The following is a 20779-nucleotide window of genomic DNA, read 5'->3' as shown; positions in this document are numbered from 1 at the left end:
TGAACCAAACTGTAAATCCTGTATATGATGGAAACCATTTCAAGCCAGGGGGTGTGGTAGCATCCCCTGCACCCATAGTTCCAGCACCTATGTCCCGAATCCTTTTCTTTTTCCTCCTTAGGCATTCCACAGGTGTGGAGAGGGAACTCCTCAAGGCTGCAGTGACTGCCGATAAAACACAGAGATACTATTGCCAGTATATTCACAATGGAAAGCAGAACTTAAGATGCAGAATTCCCTTCCCTTGCTCCCTTAAAGTTTTAATTAAGACATGCTTATTGACATTTCTGCTTTGGAGTGCTTGTGCACAGCACCAGCCATAGTGAATATGCCCACCTGGGGTGAGGGAAATCAGAGAATTGCTCAGTTGCATGAAACTATGGATGTAGGGCAATGGCACTGGATACTGGCACTGGTTTCTACAGGATATCTCATTCCTGAGGGTAGCAAAGGCAGAGAAAGCACAGCTGCTGCTGGCATCCCAAAGCCGCCCAGACCCATATGCTAGTAGGCTGTGTACTGCAATAGTGCCTGCCGAAGTTATCACCAACTGACATGGCAAAGTGTCCTACCATGGAGGAAGAAATAGGAATGGCAGCCTTCGAAACCTTTGGGAGAGGATTGCAGAGGACCTCCATGGAAGTTTCATCGAGATCTTTCCGGAGAATTCAAGGGACAGCCCTATGTACATAAACAAATTGCTCCATGTGGCTCCCCCTGCCTAACTCTACAGGGGAATGAAAAGCAGATAATACTAATCTCCTTGATGTACCTCTACCTCTTCTAGTACAAGTAAACTAATGAAAAGCTAATAACCGTGTCCTATTTGGGATACCATCAGTACATCATTATAATGAGAAATACAATTACACACTTACCCAAGGTTCCTTCCTCTCTGTTGGGCTCACCCAGTCTCGACTGTCTGGACTATGATGGACTCTCAAATTGGTCTGGCTCATGCCATAGCTGGACCCCCCATTCCTGCCACATGTCTCCCATACTCCTCCCATTCATCTTCACTGTTCACACCCGGTGGCTCAGGCTACTCAGAGGTATACACGGTGGCATGGGGGTGCGGGGGTCTCCACCAAGTATGAAGTGCAGCTCATTGTAAAAGCAGCATGTCTGTGGCTTGGCACTGGATCAATTGTTGGCCTCCTGGCACTCTGGTATGCCTGACATAGTTCTTTCATTTTCATGCAGCACTGCTGCTAGTCTCTTTCATGATCCCTCTTCTGCATTCCCCGATGCAATCTGCATTTCTATGGCTGGTCAGTAGCTTGCTTGCACAGCCTATTCTCCCTACAGGCTCAGGGAGATGCAATACCTCTGGTTTGTTCCAAGCTGGAGCATGCCTGGAGCCTGGATCCAGCATGATCAGCTGGGCACTTGCACACACCAGTGGAGATCTGTTAGATGTGCTCACCAAGATGGACATTCAGGAAAAGGCATTTCAGAAATTCATGGGGCTTTAACAGGGTGGGGACCTTCAGGTTGACTATTAGGGTCAACATAAGTAATGCAGAGTCTACACTTGCGCTGTGTCGACCTCAGTATATTGACCATGGCTCAATGCCATTCAGAGAGGTGGTGCTACTGCATTGCTGTAACAGGGTCCTTACATTGGTGGAAGACCAATTTAAGGGTAGACACATGCACAGCTAGGTTGATGTAAGGTAGCTTACATTGACCTAACTTTGTAGTGTAGACCAGCCCTAGAATTAAATGATCTTCTAAATGGACTCTCCATATAGAGCACATACACAATCCCTTGGAGCACTTCTAGATGGTTCCGCAGACCAGCATGTGAACTCAGTAGGACATCTACATTTCTGTATCTGTACTATCTGCCATTTACATTTTAAGAATGTCTCAGGAAAAATTGAATTTCTATCATTATCTGGCCTGCTTGGCTTACAAATGATTGAATACTGTAGATTTTGGTATTTATTAGAAAACCTTCTGTCCCAAAGGTAGGTATTTTCAGGATGATGTAGAGGTATTACATTTATTTCACCATGTGCAGCTCATTCACCTTGATTGGAGCCACACATCTACCAGTTTATCTTTCATTCCTGTTCCATCCTAACTTCTCTGCATCTTCTCACATAATGTTCATAGCAGCATCTCACCCTTTTAGAATCATAGAATCAAGGTCAGAAGGGACCATTATGATCATCTAGTCTGACCCGCTAAACACAGGCCACAGAATCTCACCTACCCATCCCTGTATCAAACCTGTGTCTGAGCTATTGAAGTCCTGAAATCATGGTTTAAATACTTCAAGGTGCAGAGAATCTTCCGACAAGTGACCCATGCCCCACACTTCAGAGGAAGGCAAAAAAAACCCCAGGGCTTCTGACAATCTGCCCTAGAGGAAAATTCCTTCCCAACCCCAAATATGGCAATCAGCTAAACCCTGAGCATGTGGGCAAGACTCACCAGCCAGACAAAGAATTCTCTGTAGTAACTCAGATCCCACCCCATCTAACATCCCATCACAAGCAATTGAGCATATTTACTGTTAGTAGTCAAAGATGAATTAATTGCCAAAATTATCAGAGGGATAGCCGTGTTAGTCTGGATCTGTAAAAGCAGCAAAGAATCCTGTGGCACCTTATAGACTAACAGATGTTTTGCAGCATGAGCTTTCGTGGGTGAATACCCACTTCTTCAGATGCAAGAGGTGGAAATTTCCAGGGGCAGGTTTATATATGCAAGCAAGAAGCAAGCTAGAGATAACGAGGTTAGTTCAATCAGGGAGGATGAGGCCCTGTTCTAGCAGTTGAGTGAAAACCAAGAGAGGAGAAACTGGTTCTGTAGTTGGCAAGCCATTCACAGTCTTTGTTTAATCTTGAGCTGATGGTGTCAAATTTGCAGATGAACTGGAGCTCAGCAGTTTCTCTTTGAAGTCTGGTCCTGAAGTTTTTTTGCTGCAGGACGGCCACCTTAAGATCTGCTATTGTGTGGCCAGGGAGGTTGAAGTGTTCTCCTACAGGTTTTTGTATATTGCCATTCCTAATATCTGATTTGTGTCCATTTATCCTTTTCCTTAGAGACTGTCCAGTTTGGCCGATGTACATAGCAGAGGGGCATTGCTGGCATATGATGGCATATATTACATTAGTGGACGTGCAGGTGAATGAGCTGGTGATGGTGTGGCTGATCTGGTTAGGTCCTGTGATGGTGTCGCTGGTGTAGATATGTGGGCAGAGTTGGCATCGAGGTTTGTTGCATGGATTGGTTCCTGAGCTAGAGTTACTATGGTGCAGGGTGCAGTTACTGGTGAGAATATGCTTCAGGTTGGCAGGTTGTCTGTGGGCGAGGACTGGCCTGCCACCCAAGGCCTGTGAAAGTGTGGGATCATTCTCCAAGATGGGTTGTAGATCCCTGATGATGCGCTGGAGGGGTTTTAGCTGGGGACTGTATGTGATGGCCAGTGGAGTCCTGTTGGTTTCTTTCTTGGGTTTGTCTTGCAGTAGGAGGCTTCTGGGTACACGTCTGGCTCTGTTGATCTGTCTCCTTATTTCCTCGTGCGGATACTGTAGTTTTGAGAATGCTTGGTGGAGATTTTGTAGGTGTTGGTCTCTGTCTGTGGGGTTAGAGCAGATGCGGTTGTACCTCAGTGCTTGGCTGTAGACAATGGATCTTGTGGTGTGCCCGGGATGGAAGCTGGAGGCATGAAGGTAGGCATAGCGGTCGATAGGTTTTCGGTATAGGGTGGTGTTAATGTGACCATCAATTATTTGCACCGTAGTGTCTAGGAAGTGGACCTCCCGTGTAGATTGGTCCAGGCTGAGGTTGATGGTGGGGTGGAAGCTGTTGAAATTGTGGTGGAATTTTTCCAGAGTCTCCTTCCCATGGGTCCAGATGATGAAGATGTCATCAATGTAGCGTAGGTAGAGAAGGGGCGTGAGTGGACGGGAGCTGAGGAAGCGTTGTTCCAGGTCAGCCATAAAAATATTGGCATATTGTGGGGCCATGCGGGTGCCCATAGCGGTGCCACTGATCTGGAGATATATATTGTCATCAAATTTGAAATAGTTGTGTCTGAGGATAAAGGCACAGAGCTCAGCAACTAGTTGTGCTGTGGCATCATCAGGGATACTGTTCATGACAGCTTGTATTCCATCAGCGTGTGGGATGTTGGTGTAGAGAGCCTCTACATCCATGGTGGCCAGGATGGTGTTTTCTGGAAGGTCACCAATGCATTGTAGTTTCCTCAGGAAATCAGTGGTGTCACGGAGATAGCTGGGAGTGCTGGTGGCATAGGGTCTGAGTAGAGAGTCCACATATCCAGACAGTCTTTCAGTGAGAGTTCCAATGCCCGAGATAATGGGGCGTCCAGGATTTCCAGGTTTGTGGATTTTGGGCAGTAGATAGAATAGCCCTGGTCGGGGCTCTAAGGGTATGTTGATTTGTTCCGCCGACGTGCACAGGCAGAAATTGTGGAAAAACAACATCGCTTGCCTCATAACCTAAGTCGTGCAGAACGCAATGCCATCCACAGCCTCAGAAACCATCCTGACATTATAATCAAAGAGGCTGATAAAGGAGGTGCTGTTGTCATCATGAACAGGTCTGACTACCAAAAGGAGGCCGCCAGACAACTCTCCAACACCAAATTCTACAGGCCACTTCCCTCAGATCCCACTGAGGAATACACTAAGAAACTGAACCATCTACTCAGGACACTCCCTACACTAACACCGGAACAAATCAACATACCCTTAGAGCCCCGACCAGGGCTATTCTATCTACTGCCCAAAATTTCCACCTCTTGCATCTGAAGAAGTGGGTATTCACCCACGAAAGCTCATGCTGCAAAACGTCTGTTAGTCTATAAGGTGCCACAGGATTCTTTGCTGCTTTTGCCAAAATTAGGCTATCCCATTATACCATCCCCTCCATAAATGTATCAAGCTTAGTCTTGAAGCCAGATGTGTCTTTTGCCCCCACTACTCCCCTTGGAAGGCTGTTCCAGAACTTCACTCCTCTAATCGTTAGAAACCTTCATCTAATTTCAAGTCTAAACTTACTGATAGCCAGTTTATATCCCTGGTATTTATTCCTCTGATATATTTATAGAGAGCAATCATATCTCCCCTTAGCCTTCTTTTGGTTAGGCCAAACAAGCCAAGCTCTTTGAGTCTCCTTTCATATGACAGGTTTTCCTTTCCTCGGATCATCCTAGTAGCCCTTCTCTGAACCTGTTCCAGTTTGAATTCATCCTTCTTAAACATGGGAGACCACAACTGCACACAGTATTCCAGATAAGGTCTCACCAGTGCCTTGTATAACGGTACTAACACCTCCTTATCTCTACTGTAAATAGCTCGCCTGTTGCATCCCAAGACCGCATTAGCTTTTTTAATGGCCATATCATATTGGCGGCTCATAGTCATCCTGAGATCAACCAATAGTCCAAGGTCCTTCTCCTCCTGTTACTTCCAACTGATGCCTCCCCACCTTATAACAATAATTCTTGTTATTAATCCCTAAATGCATGACCTTGCACTTTTCACTATTAAATTTCATCCTATTACTATTACTCCAGTTTACAAGGTCATCCAGATCTTCCTGTATGATATCCCGGTCCTTCTCTGTATTGGCAATATCTCCCAGCTTTGTGTCATCTGCAAACTTTATTAGCACAGTCCCACTTTTTGTGCCAAGGTCAGTAATAAAAAGATTAAATAAGATTGGTCCCAAAACCAGTCCCTGAGGAACTCCACTAGTAACCTCCCTCCAGTCTGACAATTCACCTTTCAGTATGACCCATTGTAGTCTCCCCTTTAATCAGTTCCTTATTCACCTTTCAATTTTCATATTGATCCTCATCTTTTCCAATTTAGCTAATAATTCCCCATGTGGAACCGTATCAAATGCCTTACTGAAATTGAGGTAAATGAGATCCACTCAGGAGCACCGCCAGCTTTTTTGCCGCCCTTGGTGGCAGAAGGTCCTGCCCCCAAAATGCCGTCCCCAACAGAGGCAGCGGAAGGTCCCACCCCTGAAATGCCACCCCCAAAAGAGGCGGCGGAAGGTCCCACCCCCAAAATACTGCCAACGACCGGGCCGGCTGAAGATCTGGCCGCGCCGGTTGCCACCCCCCAAATGTTAGTGACCTAGGTGACCGTCTAGGTCGCCTAATGGGTTGCGCCGGCTCTGGATCCACTGCATTGCCTTTGTCTAAAAAATCTGTTACCTTCTCAAAGAAGGAGATCAGGTTGGTTTGGCATGATCTATCTTTTGTAGAGCATGTTGTATTTTGTCCCAATTACCATTAACCTCAATGTCCTTGACTACTTTTTCCTTCAAATTTTTTTCCAAGATCTTGCATACTACAGATGTCAAACTGACAGGCTTGTGATTGCCCGGATCACTTTTTTCTCTCTTTCTTAAAGATAGGAACTATGTTAGCAATTCTCCTTTTATGAAAGGGTTTAAAAAAAACTACTTCCATTAAAAGCAGGGCCTAGTTCTGAACAGCATCCGTTTGTGAGGTGGAGTTAGGAAGATATAGCTATTGGGAGGAATGGTTTGGGTCTTGTTATAAACTGTTTTAAACAGTTGGTATGTGTGCTGTGGTAATGTTGTGAGAGTCAGGAATAAAACATTTGCTTTCCCAGTTGCATGTCTATTCCTAGGATGCGTATTTAAGGGAGAAAGTTTTCCTGAAGAGGGCTTGTTATGTAATGCAGGAAAACAATATAGAATTTCCACAATTTTACCTTTTGTACTTAAATCCTATCCTAATCCCTATACATAGCTTGTAGCTGAAAGGCACTGTCACCATGTACAAGGACTTCAGTGTTTTGAGTATTTCTCCCCACCTTGCCTCCATGGGATGGAATCGCTGGCTAATCCACGTAGTTCTGTATCTGCTTCACTCAGCCTTGGTTGTCTCTAGTCCCAGAGAGCCTCTGCATGAGGCCACAAGGAGTCTCAAGCAGAGCATAGTTCCATGAAATGAGGGGGGAGTGAACATCATAGAATGTTGGCTCCCCAATCTGTAATGCAGCCATTCTATTGCTGTCAGAGACCTGCAGGGGTTGGAAGGTGAGCATCCACTCCTACACTTTTTGGTTGGTTTACTTGGCAATAGCTTGCTTTGGTTTGCTGGAAAGTTGCAGAAGCCATTCTCTACTCTGGGATGATTCTTAACTCTTGGGCATTGCTCTAAAATGATGGGGTTCTTGGTTTTGTTTGTTTGTTGGGTTTTTTTTAAGTTTTAAATCTAAATCTGCCTCCTTCCCAGAGATGACGTTACAAACTTAGACCATCTCAGCTGTCATATTTAAATAGCATTTGGTGACCCCGAATGCTCAGTGTGCTCCCCCTAGATTCTAATGTGGGAGTGGCATTTTCCCTAGTTGACTGATATCAGTCAGCCAGGAAAAATAATGTTTAAAGGGGCCAGCAGCTTGATAAAGTAATCTCTAGCTCTTATAACTATTATATAGTACCGGTACTTCCAACACAAATGTTTACACTTCAGATGTTGCAAAATTATACCCCACTATTCCTTAAAGCCATTTAATTGCAAATATCTCTTAAATTAGTAATTAAAGAGAAAAATTAAAATAGCACTTTTTGCTTACCATTTTTGATTGATTGTAGCGGTTCAAGTTAATATTCTGTGTCACATCTCATTTCGTGATTTTTTTTCTCCCTCCCTCCCCCCAGGTGACTATACATGGAACTGAGGAAACAATACCTTTTTCATACAATTATTTCAACTGTAAAAGGAATGACTGTATGTAGCTCCATCATATTGTGATATGTGCTTATTACTATTATAACAGCAATTACAGCCTATTGAAAAGGTATCTGATCTGGCCTCACATGAAATACGGATTATTATAAACAGCTTATGGTTTGAGAAGTTGAATTCTCTTCCTTTTAGCAGTCTCTAGACTTCTGCTTCTAACATTATGTAAATAAACACAATGCAAAGAAATCGGATAGCAACTCATGTGATATCCAATATCATATAATATACTTTTCACGGCAAGTGTCTATACCATGAAAACAGTGCCCTTGGGATCCATGTCTATTGCAAGTTATGAAGACTACATTTATATATTTTAAGATATAGGATACTAGAAGAATTTCTGCATATATGTTTGCAAGGTCAACACTAGATCTGATTTTCAGCTTCCCAATTAAATCTGTTGGAGTTATGGGTGTGCAACACCTCTGAAAATAATTCCTGATGAACTTTTAAACTATAGTGAGAACTGGTACTGCATTATATGTATTTCTATATAATTATTTGTAGACACACACATATATGGACATACATTCACCATATATGTGGATGTGATAACTATAAATAAATTGAAGAGCTATGTGATAGATAAATGTAGCATGCTCCTTTTGATCATTCCATTTGTCCTCTGTCCACTAATTCATCTCCCCAGGTGCTTATTCTAACATTACAATTCCCTGTAAAGGTTCAACCAGCTACCATTCAAAAGAAAAAAAAATTATGTGGGAAAATTCTTCTTTCCCAAAATCAGAGGATTTTTACATCAAAATCACTCCTATACTTCACCCACATGGGCAGGATTCACCGTTTAGTTTGTCTTGTAGCCTAAAAATGTCATGGATTTGAAGTCTGTTATCTTGCAGGCCAGCAACGCTAGAAGTGGGAGGTTTATGTGAACAGAAAAGGACAACTCTCACCTACCCAATTGTATTTTTCCAAGATATCTGAATCTATAAAGCATATGAAAGATGTTTCAGGTCAGTTTTAGAAGCTTTTATGGCTTCAGCCAAGCCCTTTATATTTGGACTCATGTTAAGTAAGGGACCTGGCATTACATGCAGAGGGCTTTGAAAAATAGTCTCATTAACTTTTTATAATCTCAAAAACATTGTGGAATTGTTTTTCTGTAGTATATGTGGCATTGAATCAGGGCGTACAGCATAGCCAGTTTCCAAGCAACCTAGCAAGTGCAGCTAGCTGCTAGTGGGCTGCCTGACTGGCTACACTGCCTGATTGGTGGGAGGAGCTGATCTGTTAACTCTTCCCACCAAAGCCCAGCAGCACCTTGGGGTCTGCTCAAAGCATTTGCCTATGGCTGTGATAGCTCCTGTGGCTTCTTGTTCTAGTCCTGCTCCTACCTCTGACCCATGGCTCTGGTTTCTGACTCCGGCTCTGGCATCTGGCCTCTGTCTCTAACAATGGGCTCCTATTCCTGGCTGTCTGAAGCCTGCTCTAACTCCTAGCACAACTGCCGACATCCCAGTCTCTGACAGCATTACTCAGGGATGGCAAAGCCATGAACTAACAAAAAGAATTGTGGGATTGTGGCCCTAACCGGAAACTGCAGGTGGTTTTTCAGTCCTGGATATAGATTGGTTTTAGCATGTTATTTGTAGAGTTAAAGATCAAGGCTCTTTCCATTTGGTCTAGAATATTAATATAACTCAAACATAAACCAAGAATAGAAGCAGGAATTTTTCCACCATGAAAAATTGCCCTTCTGCCAAATCTTGCAGGCCCAATTTGAATAATACAGAGAACAATATAATATAGGGCATCTGGACCCTGGAAGAGCTGGAGGACAGGACAGCACAATGTGACTTCCCAAGGTCTATTATACTTTTGATGAAATCCTGGCCCTACTGGAGTCCATGAGATTTTTGCCATTGACTTCAGTGGAGCCAAAATTTCACCCTAAACCTTGGTTCAGAACTAAATTTCATGGCAGGATTTTTAATGTTTGAAAATAAGGACATATGGAAATACCAAGACAGTCATAACTGCAACAGTTCAAATGTGTCCATGTAACATGTATCAGGCTTGCAGCTTTGCAGTAAGAACGGAATGATGCATTACTCAGTGAGTACAGGAGAGGTCTTTTTCTTTGAAACTTCAGAGGATGCTCTCTCAGCAAAGATTAACAATATTGTATACATAACTCTTTGTCAGTGTCACAAAGGCTTGTTTACAAACACTTCAGGCTCACACCATGCAAATAAAAATTGACAGGCAACATTATAATTGAAGGTACATGATGTGGTGTTTTTATGTGCGCAGCATTGTGTTGGGCTGTGCCAAATGCAGTGCAGAGAAGGGACCATTGCAATCATTTTAACAAGTCGCTTGGCTGCATGCACGATGTGATTTACTCCTGGGCCTAGCCGATGCATTCAGCTTTATTTGTTAACCTAGCAGAACATTATTTATTAATGAGTTCTTCATGCTTTATTAAGCCTAATGTCAAAACACCTCTGTGGGACTCTAGGCATGTTCTCTCTTTGTGTTAAAGTCTTCTAAAGAAAATGAAAAAATATGCAGCAAAGCTGCAGATAAAACCCAGAAGATATCAGTTCAATTACTCTGAATATTTGTGAAAGAGCAGCATCTGATTGTGTGCTGGCTTCAATTAAAGAATTCTGCACTCTCAAATGCACATAATTAGGGTGCCTTAGAAACCTAAGAAGGCTACTCTGGTCTCAAAAAGCTGAGTGGAATGCTCAGATGGCAAAGCCTGACAAGTTTGGCATGGAAGTATAATTCATGCTTTTTTTTTCACACTGCTCTTTTATAATGGGGAGGGAAGTTTCTGTGTGAGAACATTAAAATGATTGAATGTGGTAACACAAGGCATTAACTGCAATTTTCTGTTACTCAATAGAGCTAATGTTGCTCAGGAAACCAATACTGGAGTTCAATAAACTTCACCAGTGATCTGACTGAACAGTCTCTCTCTGGCATTGAGATGTAATTCAAATCCATTCATTTTTGGGCAGTTTCTAGGCTGTAGAGTTTGCTCTGATATGCTTTTGAGTCTATTAGGTTTTCAACTGTGCCTCAGTGATGCTAGCTTTAACATCACAAAAACAATGACAATGAATTCAATACTTGATTTTATTCAGTGGAAAAATATCTAATATTCTAGGGAATTAATGTTTTCCCTGGCTTTGTGCACTGAACCAATTAGTCCTAGTAATATTTACAAAAATGGGAGGCATGTCAAAATGGCTAGTTTGATATCTGCTTATGTTTTGTGTTTGAAAATGTGTGCTATAATGAAAGGATTTCCAGTACCAGGCCTGAAAATGGCTGATCAGAATGGCTTGATTCATCATAACAAATACATGTAGTTCTGTAAGGATCAGAAACAGTTTAACTTGAGTACAAGTCAGCTCACTTTGTGAGTATATGAAGGAGCATATTCACCATCTGGCAAATAGCTGCACCAGCAATCTAACGTTTACAGTTTACAGGCTGAGGCATTTTGGACTTAATCGTGCTCCCACTGAAGTCAGAAGAAGTTTTGTCATTAGCTTCAGTGGAAGCAGAAGTGGACCGACAATCAGTTCCCTTAACAATATTTCATCACATGAGTCTATGTTTATTGGTTTTTCTGGGCTTTTTAGTATTGACTAGTTAGATAATAAAGGTTTCTTCATCCACAGGTTTTTCCCAGCCTAACCTTGAAACCAGATGCTAGAATAGCCTAATGTGAACAATAGTCTCTATAGACAGCAATTAAGTTACCAGCTTTAAAAACAAAAAAAAACAGTTTTTGTTCACAGAGGGGCAAATTCTTCAACCTTGACTCATGTTGATTAGTGCTTAGTCACATGGTAGTCCCATTTGACTTCAATAAGACTACTCAGGCAATTACTTACATTGAGTAGTACTGACAAAGGTGGCAGACAGAATCTGGCCAATAATTAAGGTCCAAAGGATTTTTTTTCCACCCCATCCAAACTATTGCAACAAAAATCCATGCAGAAAAATACTTGGTGGGTGTTGCAGATGGATGGCTTTGGTGCTTCATAATTCCTTCTGCTAATATGGAATTTCTCTTTCCTATTTTCTGTTTATAATTACTATCAGTAATGAATATTTTATCTCAGCTTGTTTTTCAGCCTTTCCATTTTCTTTCATCTTGCCTCTTTCATCCCACTTCTCAACATTTGACAGATCAATCAGAGGCAATGAAATGGCTGAGGACCATATTGTACAGGCATCATGTCACAATGAACATAAATAATTGGAGGGCCAGATCCTTAGCTGGTGTAGATAAGTGTAGTTCAATTGACTGCAGTGGAACCATGCTGAGTTACTCCAGCTGAGGATCTATCTCAGAGACTTGCAGCCATAAAAGATGTTACCTTATTTTACTATCTGACTATTTTTTCTCTCTAAATGCCTTTGACTAGGGATGGTAAATCTAAGGTATAGGGTCCATAAGATTCTATGAACTCCCAAAGAGAGTTTTCCACTGACTTCAATGGAAGCAGTATCTGGCCCATAAAGTGATACAGAACTGTCGCTGATCACAGTGCTTTGTCTTTAGGCTTGGAAGGATTCAATTTTTAATGGTAAATGTCAATTTCAACACACACACACTCACACACAAATTGTATTGATGATAATCAAGTTGCCTATCTGGAACTTGGAGTTCAAAATCCAAGATTTCTGCATTAAGGCTTGTTACAAATGGATTAGTGAATGAATAGTAAAAACAGGTCTGATGGATTGATTTAAGGACATTTACTTTGTATGTTTTGACATGTGATTTTTTTTTCTAACAATTAATAAACTTTAGCTTTTTGAATCTCAATGTCTGTCATTAAGAAATTGTCTGGCACCTCCCCCCAATAGGTGGGAGTTTAGAGTGGGAAACTGAGTCACATCTATTCAATTTAGGCTTAATCAGTTTTGCTGTTATTTAATACAATTTCAGACATAATTATTGTCATTTATAGTGTCTGGACATACATTTATGCCAATCAAGACAGAACAGTAAATGGGCCCACGTTACTGCATTCCAGGGTTCCAAGAAGTCAGTCCTTCCTCCATGGTGGTCGTCCCCTCCCCAATCTCTTGGTCTAGTCTCATTTGTCAGTTTCTGATCTGGCATTTCTCCAGCTTTGGAGCCATTTTTTACATGTATTCTTCTACATTTTCCAGTACTTAATTTTCCTCAAATCAGAATTTAATACATTATCTACTGAATTTTACATAACCAAAATATTACGCATGCACAAGCTTTAATCACTCAATCTGTACAATTTTCTTCCTGAATTTACAGTTTCTGGGTCATGTTACCCTGAGTCACCCTGTTTTTAAGTTTCCCAGAAAAACAGAATTTTTGTTTATCGTTACGTTTTTACTTCTTACTTACATTTTCAAACACAAAACATTACTTATCTTGCCAACAATATCATTTTAAACAAAGCAGAAAACTATATCAAAGAAATTAACAAAAATACTCTCATGCCAGGCAAAGTCTTGGCCTGCGTGTTACCTTATCTAATACTTCCTCAATATCCATAATTGCAATTTATTAAAAATATAGCTAATAAAGCCGTTAATGTTATCACTAGCAATCCTTCATTTCAATGTTATAGATCAGAATGTGTATATCATAAGTATATTTTCCTCATCCTTAATCTATTAGAAGGGGAATTTTAGAGTGCATACTATGATTCCTTAATGTCAACATTTCTTATCTTCTGCAAGCGGATTTTTATTTTACTCAAAGTCCAAACACTGTACTTTTGTATAGCCAAATCTTGTTGTTTTTCCTATTACAAAACTTGAGGTGCTCTGGTTTTTAGGCCTTGGGTTTTGGGCAATTTTAATGGTACCCCAACACACATGAAAGTTTAAATTGATAAAACTGAAAAATATGCTTAAAATAAACCTCTATATTAACCATCAAAATTATAATAATTCTGCCAAACCTAGCTCTTTTGCATATCAATGATTCATGCAATGATTTTGCTGTTTTACAGCTATTATTTGCAATTTTTCTAGCCAAGTCTGTCTTAGGCTCACACTAATAATTAAGTGGGATGCAAAGAAGCAATCACAATTTTGTTTTTTTTCTTGATTTTTTTTCAATATTTAAAAGGACACAAAAAAATTAATTAGGAAGCACGTACTTGCCCCATCTCTATTTGAGCACAATTTAACATTCACTGTTCTGGTCGTCCCCCCCCTTCCCCCCGCCATCTCCAAAAAAGATATAGTAGAATTGGGAAAAGTACAGAGAAGGCAACATAAATGATTAGGGGTATGGAACAGCTTCCTTAAGAAGAGATTTAAAAGACTGGGAGTGTTCAGCTTGGAAAGAAAGATCAAGAGGGAATATAATAGACGTCAATAAAATAATGAATGGTGGGGGTGAATAAAAAAGTGTTATTTACCCTTTCACGTAACTGGAACTGGGGTCACCCCATCAAATTAATAAGAAGCAAGTTGAAAACAAGCATACGGAAGTACTTCTTCCCACAATGCACGGTCAACCTGTGGAACTCATTGCCAGAGGATGTTGTGAAGGCCAAAGGTATAGCTGGGTTCAAGAAAGAATTAAATAAGCACATGGAGGATAGGTACATCAATGGTTATTAACCAAGATGGTCAGAGATGCAACCCCATGCTCTGGGTGTCCCTAAATCTCTGGCTGCCAGAAACAGGGGTTGGACAATAGGTAATGGATTATTTGATAATTGCCCCGTTCTGTTCATTCCCTCTGAAGCCTCTGGCACTGGCCACTGTCAGAAGACAGGATATTGGGCTATATAGATCATTGGTCTGACCCAGCATGGTCATTCTTATGTTCTTAACACTGTAGCAGAGACCAGCAACTCTGCAGCAGCTTGCCCAAGCCTAAGGGAAATGGTTGAGAGCCTGCTAGCTCTCTAGAGATTACAGAGAAGCCAAGGGAGCTTGCCTTGTGTCCTCTTGGGAAGACTGCATGATCAAACATAATTAATTCAGCAACCACTTTATGTGCTTTTGTTTTTAATTAAGCCCTTTGAGACAAAGAACAACTTACTATATTAATCTGTTGTTGGCCAGCGTACAGTACCTACACAGCTTCATCAACAGAGTTTGTGTCACCTTCTATCTCGCTTGTCATACTTTCTCCTTTAGGATTTATTGTCAGGTTGGCAATCATAAGTGGAGGGTCACCTAACTCTGGTACTTCAGTACAAATGTAGTTTATTGTAAATGCTGTTTTTATTTTAATTTTTAATGTATTCTGGTACAGTGACTTCAGCTGTTTAGGCATGTGCAAAATATGTATTTTGCACTAAATACTTCATTTCTGCAAAATGCATGTGGTACATTTGCAAACTAATTGTGGTTTTGAATTTATAGCTAACAACAACAAGCCAAAATTGTGCTCTGTTACAGTACAACATAACAAATATAACAAATATGGAATAACAGTGATTTTCTCTGAGGACAATGGACTTACTCCTAGCTTCAATAGATATATCTGAGCTAAATTTTTGCCCAGAATGAACTCTATTTGTTTGCACCATTTCTCTGCCTTTCTGTATTCTTAGAGAGTTCTAGAGAATTATCTGATTTCTACATAATGCTTTGTTCTTCTGCAACACTCACTGCACATGAAACTGTGATCCTAATTCTAGGGCCCAATGTTGGTGCAGGTTTCTACCCACATGTGAGCTTTCAGGAACCAGGCCGAGGGGCCTAACCCCGTGTCAGGGAAGTTAGTGGGAGATTTGTCTTTCACTTCAGAGCAAGAGCAAGCCCTAAGATCCTGGAGTGCTATGCAATCTGTTCTGAAGATAAGGTAATTGTTCTTAAAGATACAGGGTGTAACTTTTACTCTTCATTATATACAAGAAACCCTCTAAGAAAGCAGACCAGGAGCTAAAATCTTCTGCAAATTACGATCTGCAGATGGGGTTGCCAGGTGTTTGGTTTTTGACCAGAACACCTGGTTGAAAAGGGATCCTGGTGGCTTCGGTCAGCACTGCTGACTGGGCTGTTAAAAGTCTGGTTGTCTGCCTGCAGCAAGAAGCTGACAGCATCACCCTCTGGCTCCTAGGTGTTAGGGCGGCCATGGGGGCTCCATGCGCTGCCACCGCCCTGAGCACCAGTTCCACAGCTCCCGTTGGTCTGGAGCCCCCTCCCATGCCCCAGTCCGAAGCCCCCAGCCCAGAGCCTTCTCCTGCACTCTGAACCCCTCATTTGTGGCCCCACCCCAGAGCCTGTACTCCCAGCCCAGGGCCTATACCCACTCCCATACTTCAACCCACTGCCCCAGCCCGAAGCTCCCTCCTGCAGCCCAAACCATTCATCTCCAGCCCCATCTCAGAGCTCTCACCCCCTCTCACACCGCAACTCCCTGCCCTAGCCCGGTTACAATGAGCAAGTGAGCTAGGGTGGAGGAGAGCAAGCGATGGAAGGAAGCAGGATGGAGCAAGTGGGGGCAGGGCCTCAGAGAAGGGAGGGGCAGGGGCGTGGCCTCAGAGCAAGAGACAGAGCAGGGTGGGGGAAGGGTGTTCCATTTTGGTTTTCTGAAAATAAAAAATTGGCAACCCTATCTGTAGATGTGTACAAAATAGGGGGAAAAACGATTGTCACATGACCAATTCAGTGGATTTTTGCTCAGCTTTGCTTATTTAGATGAGGAAAAACATCATGTACAGAAGGCTCCTCTCATTCCTCCATGACTACTGCTCTAGGATATTTGCTCTGCTGTAATAATTCTCACAAATCCATAGAAGAGAACAGTCCTTTCTTGGGACTGCAGCTTTGGTGACTATTTCTGCAACAGCGCAGTGGTGATTTTTATTGTGTGGTGCTGTATTCTAATAGTCAATTATAATGCTAACTGAATTTTTATAAAATGGGCTCAGGAACTTCTGAAGACTAGCTGGTTAAAAGTACTCAGAACCTGTTCTGATAATCACTACCACTGCACTATTCAAAACTAAATTTAAAAAAAATCAAACCTCATTACAATAAAAATAGTGAGCCAGTAAAATATGTAATAAAAGAAGCCTATTGTTGGATTGTCTCATTCTGCTCTGTCTGTGTCTCCTTCCCCTTTTCTTTGTCCTCTATCCCCCTCCCCCGCCCCACCCTATCTCTAGTTTCTTTTGTCTGCTTTTGCCTAACTTCATTCTGTTTTCTCTCTCTTTCATCTGTCATCTACTAATAATAAATGCCACATTGCCTTGTGTGAGGAGGGGTTGAGGGTGATAACAAGTCCTGAAGCCAGGTTTCAGGGGCATCACACTTTTAAAAAAAAAAAAATGTGGTTACAGCCTGCAGGTAAGAATGAATGAAATTAACAAGATAGACTCTGTGTGTGTGTATGTAAATAATATATTTACAGAGAAGCATGCCTTTTGAAAGAACCTTGAGTCACTCCAACTCCTTGATAGCTCAGTGTTGCTGAGTCCCATGATTTTATCTCAAGTCTCATTATATTTGGGATAGCTGGATGCAAATCTCAGCTTTCATTTAGTACATGTCTATCCCTTGCAGAGAAATGCTTGAAAACACCAAGCAAGTGAATACTAAAGACTCAGAAACTAAAATGCAAACAAAAGGAATGAACATTTATTATTTGTGTATAGATATGATTTTTGTATATAGATATGGTTTGGGGGGCCATGGAAATACTCGTGGTTAAACCAGACTGACTGCACTCAGTGGTGTATGCAGTTCCCTAGCACTGCTCTTCCCTAATTAGAAGCAGCTCCTCCCCCACTATATAAATGGATTGTTCTCCATTTTGGATTATTTTCACAAACCAAATTCATCTGCTGATGCACACAGCAGCCAGCATTAATTACAGTGTAAGACACCAGGGAACAAAATATCAAAAGGAGAAGTGAGATTGCCAATGTTGAGTCTGAAGGAGTGTACTTGCGTCTGGGCATGGCATAGCAGGCTCATTCCCCATCTGGCTCCCCATTTGAATAGCCACTCTGGCCCTGGCATGGTGTCTCATCCCAGAGCTCAGTCTTCCATCCAGGTCATGCTTTGTTTCCACCCCTTCTGGGAGTAACAAAGTCAAATAAAACAAAGTACCATTGTCCTCACAAAAGGTCTTTGGCCTCATCTCTGGGCCCCAGGGTCCTCACCCTTCTCTCAGAGCTTCAGTTGTCATTATTCTTTTGGTGAGAAATGGGCTTCACACCACCTTTTGGGGGGTCTAGTAGTAGAACCCAAGCTTTCCTGCTACACTGGGTTCCAGCCCAGGAACCCTATAACCAGCAGACATGGTCTGCTCTGCACAACTCCTTGCTGCTGCCATCCTGGTCGTCTTCTTACCCTGCCTTCTCAGGCCTTCTCCCCACCATTCTTTCAGAGCCAGGGCACTCCCCTGGAATCCCCAACAAATATGAACCTAAACACACTTCCACCCTCCTTGGGCTTGACTTTATATTCTTCTCACCTTTCCCCAGATTTGGCCCCAGTTAAATGCCTCCCAGCACTCTCTTTCCCTGGAAGTACAGTTCTTGCCCTTCTTTTGGGGCACATCAACAGAGATTGCTCCACCTTAGTGGCTAATCTGTCTCTCTTCTGGTTGCTTGCCAGTCTTCTTTGCTCATGAGAGGATCCCAGGGCTTGTTTTCCTCTTTAGCTTCCTCCTTGATCTTCTCAATTTCTCTACTCTGTACTCCCAGAGAGGAACTGCAGAGTTCCTTCCTCTCCTCCCTATGGCCTCCTTTTTGTTTCTTTTCCTCTTATTTTATGATGCAGCAGCCTCAGCATGTGGTCTATAACAAGCACCTATCGCAGTTTTCATATAAGCAAAAATATTCATCCTCTCACCCAGTCCTGTAGCCTCAAAAAAAAAATGCTTTTTAATGCTACCACACTTTCCTGGTACTCTCACCAATCCTTTCAGCCTATATTCTTTCACCTTGAGGCATCTCAGTTCTTCATAAAGAATCTTTCTTTCTCTGTAGTTCTCTCTGCATTGCCACTGCAGATGCTCAACAGTTTCATGGACTTTGTGTGTGGTGCACAATCTGTCTTTGTGCTTTTCTAGTAAACACACACTACCATTCGGGTCACAGTGACCTGCTATCCTTCTAAATATAATTACTCTGCTTCTTCTATCATAGCTATTAAGTATACCATTATCCTCCAAGTTTAGGACACATTTCAGAGAACTTTTGTCCTTTTCTCTTTGGTCCATAGTTCTTGCCATTCTTCTTAAGATCTGTCAGCCAAACTTTTGAAGTCCTTCCTATTCAGAGGGATCTTTATATCAACCTCCTCATTTTCTATTGCATTTTTCACTGCTTTGTCTGCCATTTCATTGCCTGGTATCCTGACATGCACCAGAATCCACACTATTGTTATATGTATACCTAATTGTACTATTCATATAATTAAGAACAACATTTAATTTATTAAGTCATTCCTGCTTTTCTAGGCTCTCTTTCTAATTCCTGTTATACCTGGTAAAGAATCAGATGAGCTAGCTGTCAGAATTGGGCACATACATCCCTTATCCAGGTCAACGCCAACAGTATGCCCATCAATTCTGCTGTCATAATGACTGCAAAACTGGATACTCATAGATGTCTTAATTCCAAATTCAGGAATACAAAAGGTCATTCCCACTGTGCCTGTGTTGTTATCTCTAGGGCTATCAGTATAGATTTGGTAATGCTGACAAAATTTACCCTGTATAAACTCATAAATCATAGTTGTCATATTTGATGGTCCCGCTCTTCCCTCTGTTTTATTATATAATTCCAGATCCACAACTGGAGAGACATCCATCCAGTTATAGTCTGATTTTCCATGACTAAAGATTTTAATTTCTTCCAACTTTCCTTTTCACCCAATCCTCTTACCCACTTTTTGATCCTGTTAACATGTGGGAGTTTGTGGCATCCAGTTACTTTTTGTCTACTTAATTTCCAGCAGTCCTTGTATATTTGTTTAGTACTCTTCTCTTCACAATTTCCATTACTTAGCCCAAGAAGTTAGATCTAACAATTTCCTCAAATTTATTAGCATTTTTCTGGTTGCTACCCGCAGCATACATAAGAGTCGTAATACACTTCTACCTCGATATAACGCTGTCCTTGGGAGCCAAAAAATCTTACCACGTTATAGGTGAAACCGTGTTATATTGAACTTGTTTTGATCCACCGGAGTGCGCAGCCCCGCCCCCCCGGAGCACTGCTTTACTGCATTATATCTGAATTTGTGTTATATCAGGTGGTGTTATATCAAGGTAGTGGTGTACTTGCACCACATGCGAGTCACAGAATTTGGCTTCGATCAGCTCTAATTTTTTAAATGTTGATTTAGAAGCTGAATTAACGATGTGGCATCAATAATGTATAGCTGCTCTTATTAGTATCCTATAAAGCAGGTATTGGCAACTTTTGGCACGTTTGTTTACCTACCACGTCCACAGGTTTGGCCAATCGTGGCTCCCACTGGCCACGGTTCACCGCTCCAGGCCAATGGGGACTGCAGGAAGCAGTGGCCAGCACATCCCTCAGCCTGTGCCTCTTCCCACCGCCCCCAATGACCTGGAGTAGCGAACTGCGGCCAGTGGGAGCCGTGATCAGCCAAACCTGCAGATGCAGCAGGTAAACAAACTGGCCTGGCCTTCCAGGGTGCTTACCCTAGCGGGTGGCATGCCAAAGGTTGCCGATTCCTGCTGTCAAGTATCAGCAATGTGTTTTTAACAACACCCCAATTGTTGCTAGCAATCCTTTTAAGCAGCTTCAACCTATCTTTACATTTAGTCTTGATATCTATATAACCCTTCAAAGTTAGTTTATCAAACATAACTCCTAAAAATGTAAAATCTTTGAACTATCTGCATTTTTTTTGTGTATAGAAAGCTATAGTTTCCATTCTTCCTTATTGTGAAGATCATTCCCTTTTTTTTTAGCTAGTGAGAACTTAAATCCCCCCACTATCTGTGATAGGATAGACCAGGGGTCGGCAACCGGTGGCTCGTGGCTCGCCAGGGTAAGCACCCTGGCGGGC

General features: G+C 41.9%; 1 protein-coding gene across 3 annotated transcripts in view; it reads left to right on the top strand.

The window, feature by feature from the left end:
• HS3ST5 (heparan sulfate-glucosamine 3-sulfotransferase 5) overlaps positions 1-20779 on the top strand; it is a 276592-nt gene that overhangs the window by 132809 nt on the left and 123004 nt on the right. The window contains exon 3 of one of the 3 annotated variants that reach the window (XM_045008679.1): positions 8638-8751. The exons of the other annotated variants lie outside the window; for them this stretch is intronic. The gene's annotated coding sequence lies outside the window, so the exon portion shown is untranslated. The remainder of the gene's footprint in view (positions 1-8637; positions 8752-20779) is intronic. 3 annotated transcript variants of the gene reach the window in all.

This window comes from Mauremys mutica, chromosome 3 (genome assembly GCF_020497125.1).
Source record: "Mauremys mutica isolate MM-2020 ecotype Southern chromosome 3, ASM2049712v1, whole genome shotgun sequence".
Taxonomy (NCBI): Eukaryota; Metazoa; Chordata; order Testudines; family Geoemydidae; genus Mauremys; species Mauremys mutica.
The sequence above is the reverse complement of the archived record's forward strand: the minus strand, read 5'-3'. Positions and strand labels throughout refer to the sequence as shown.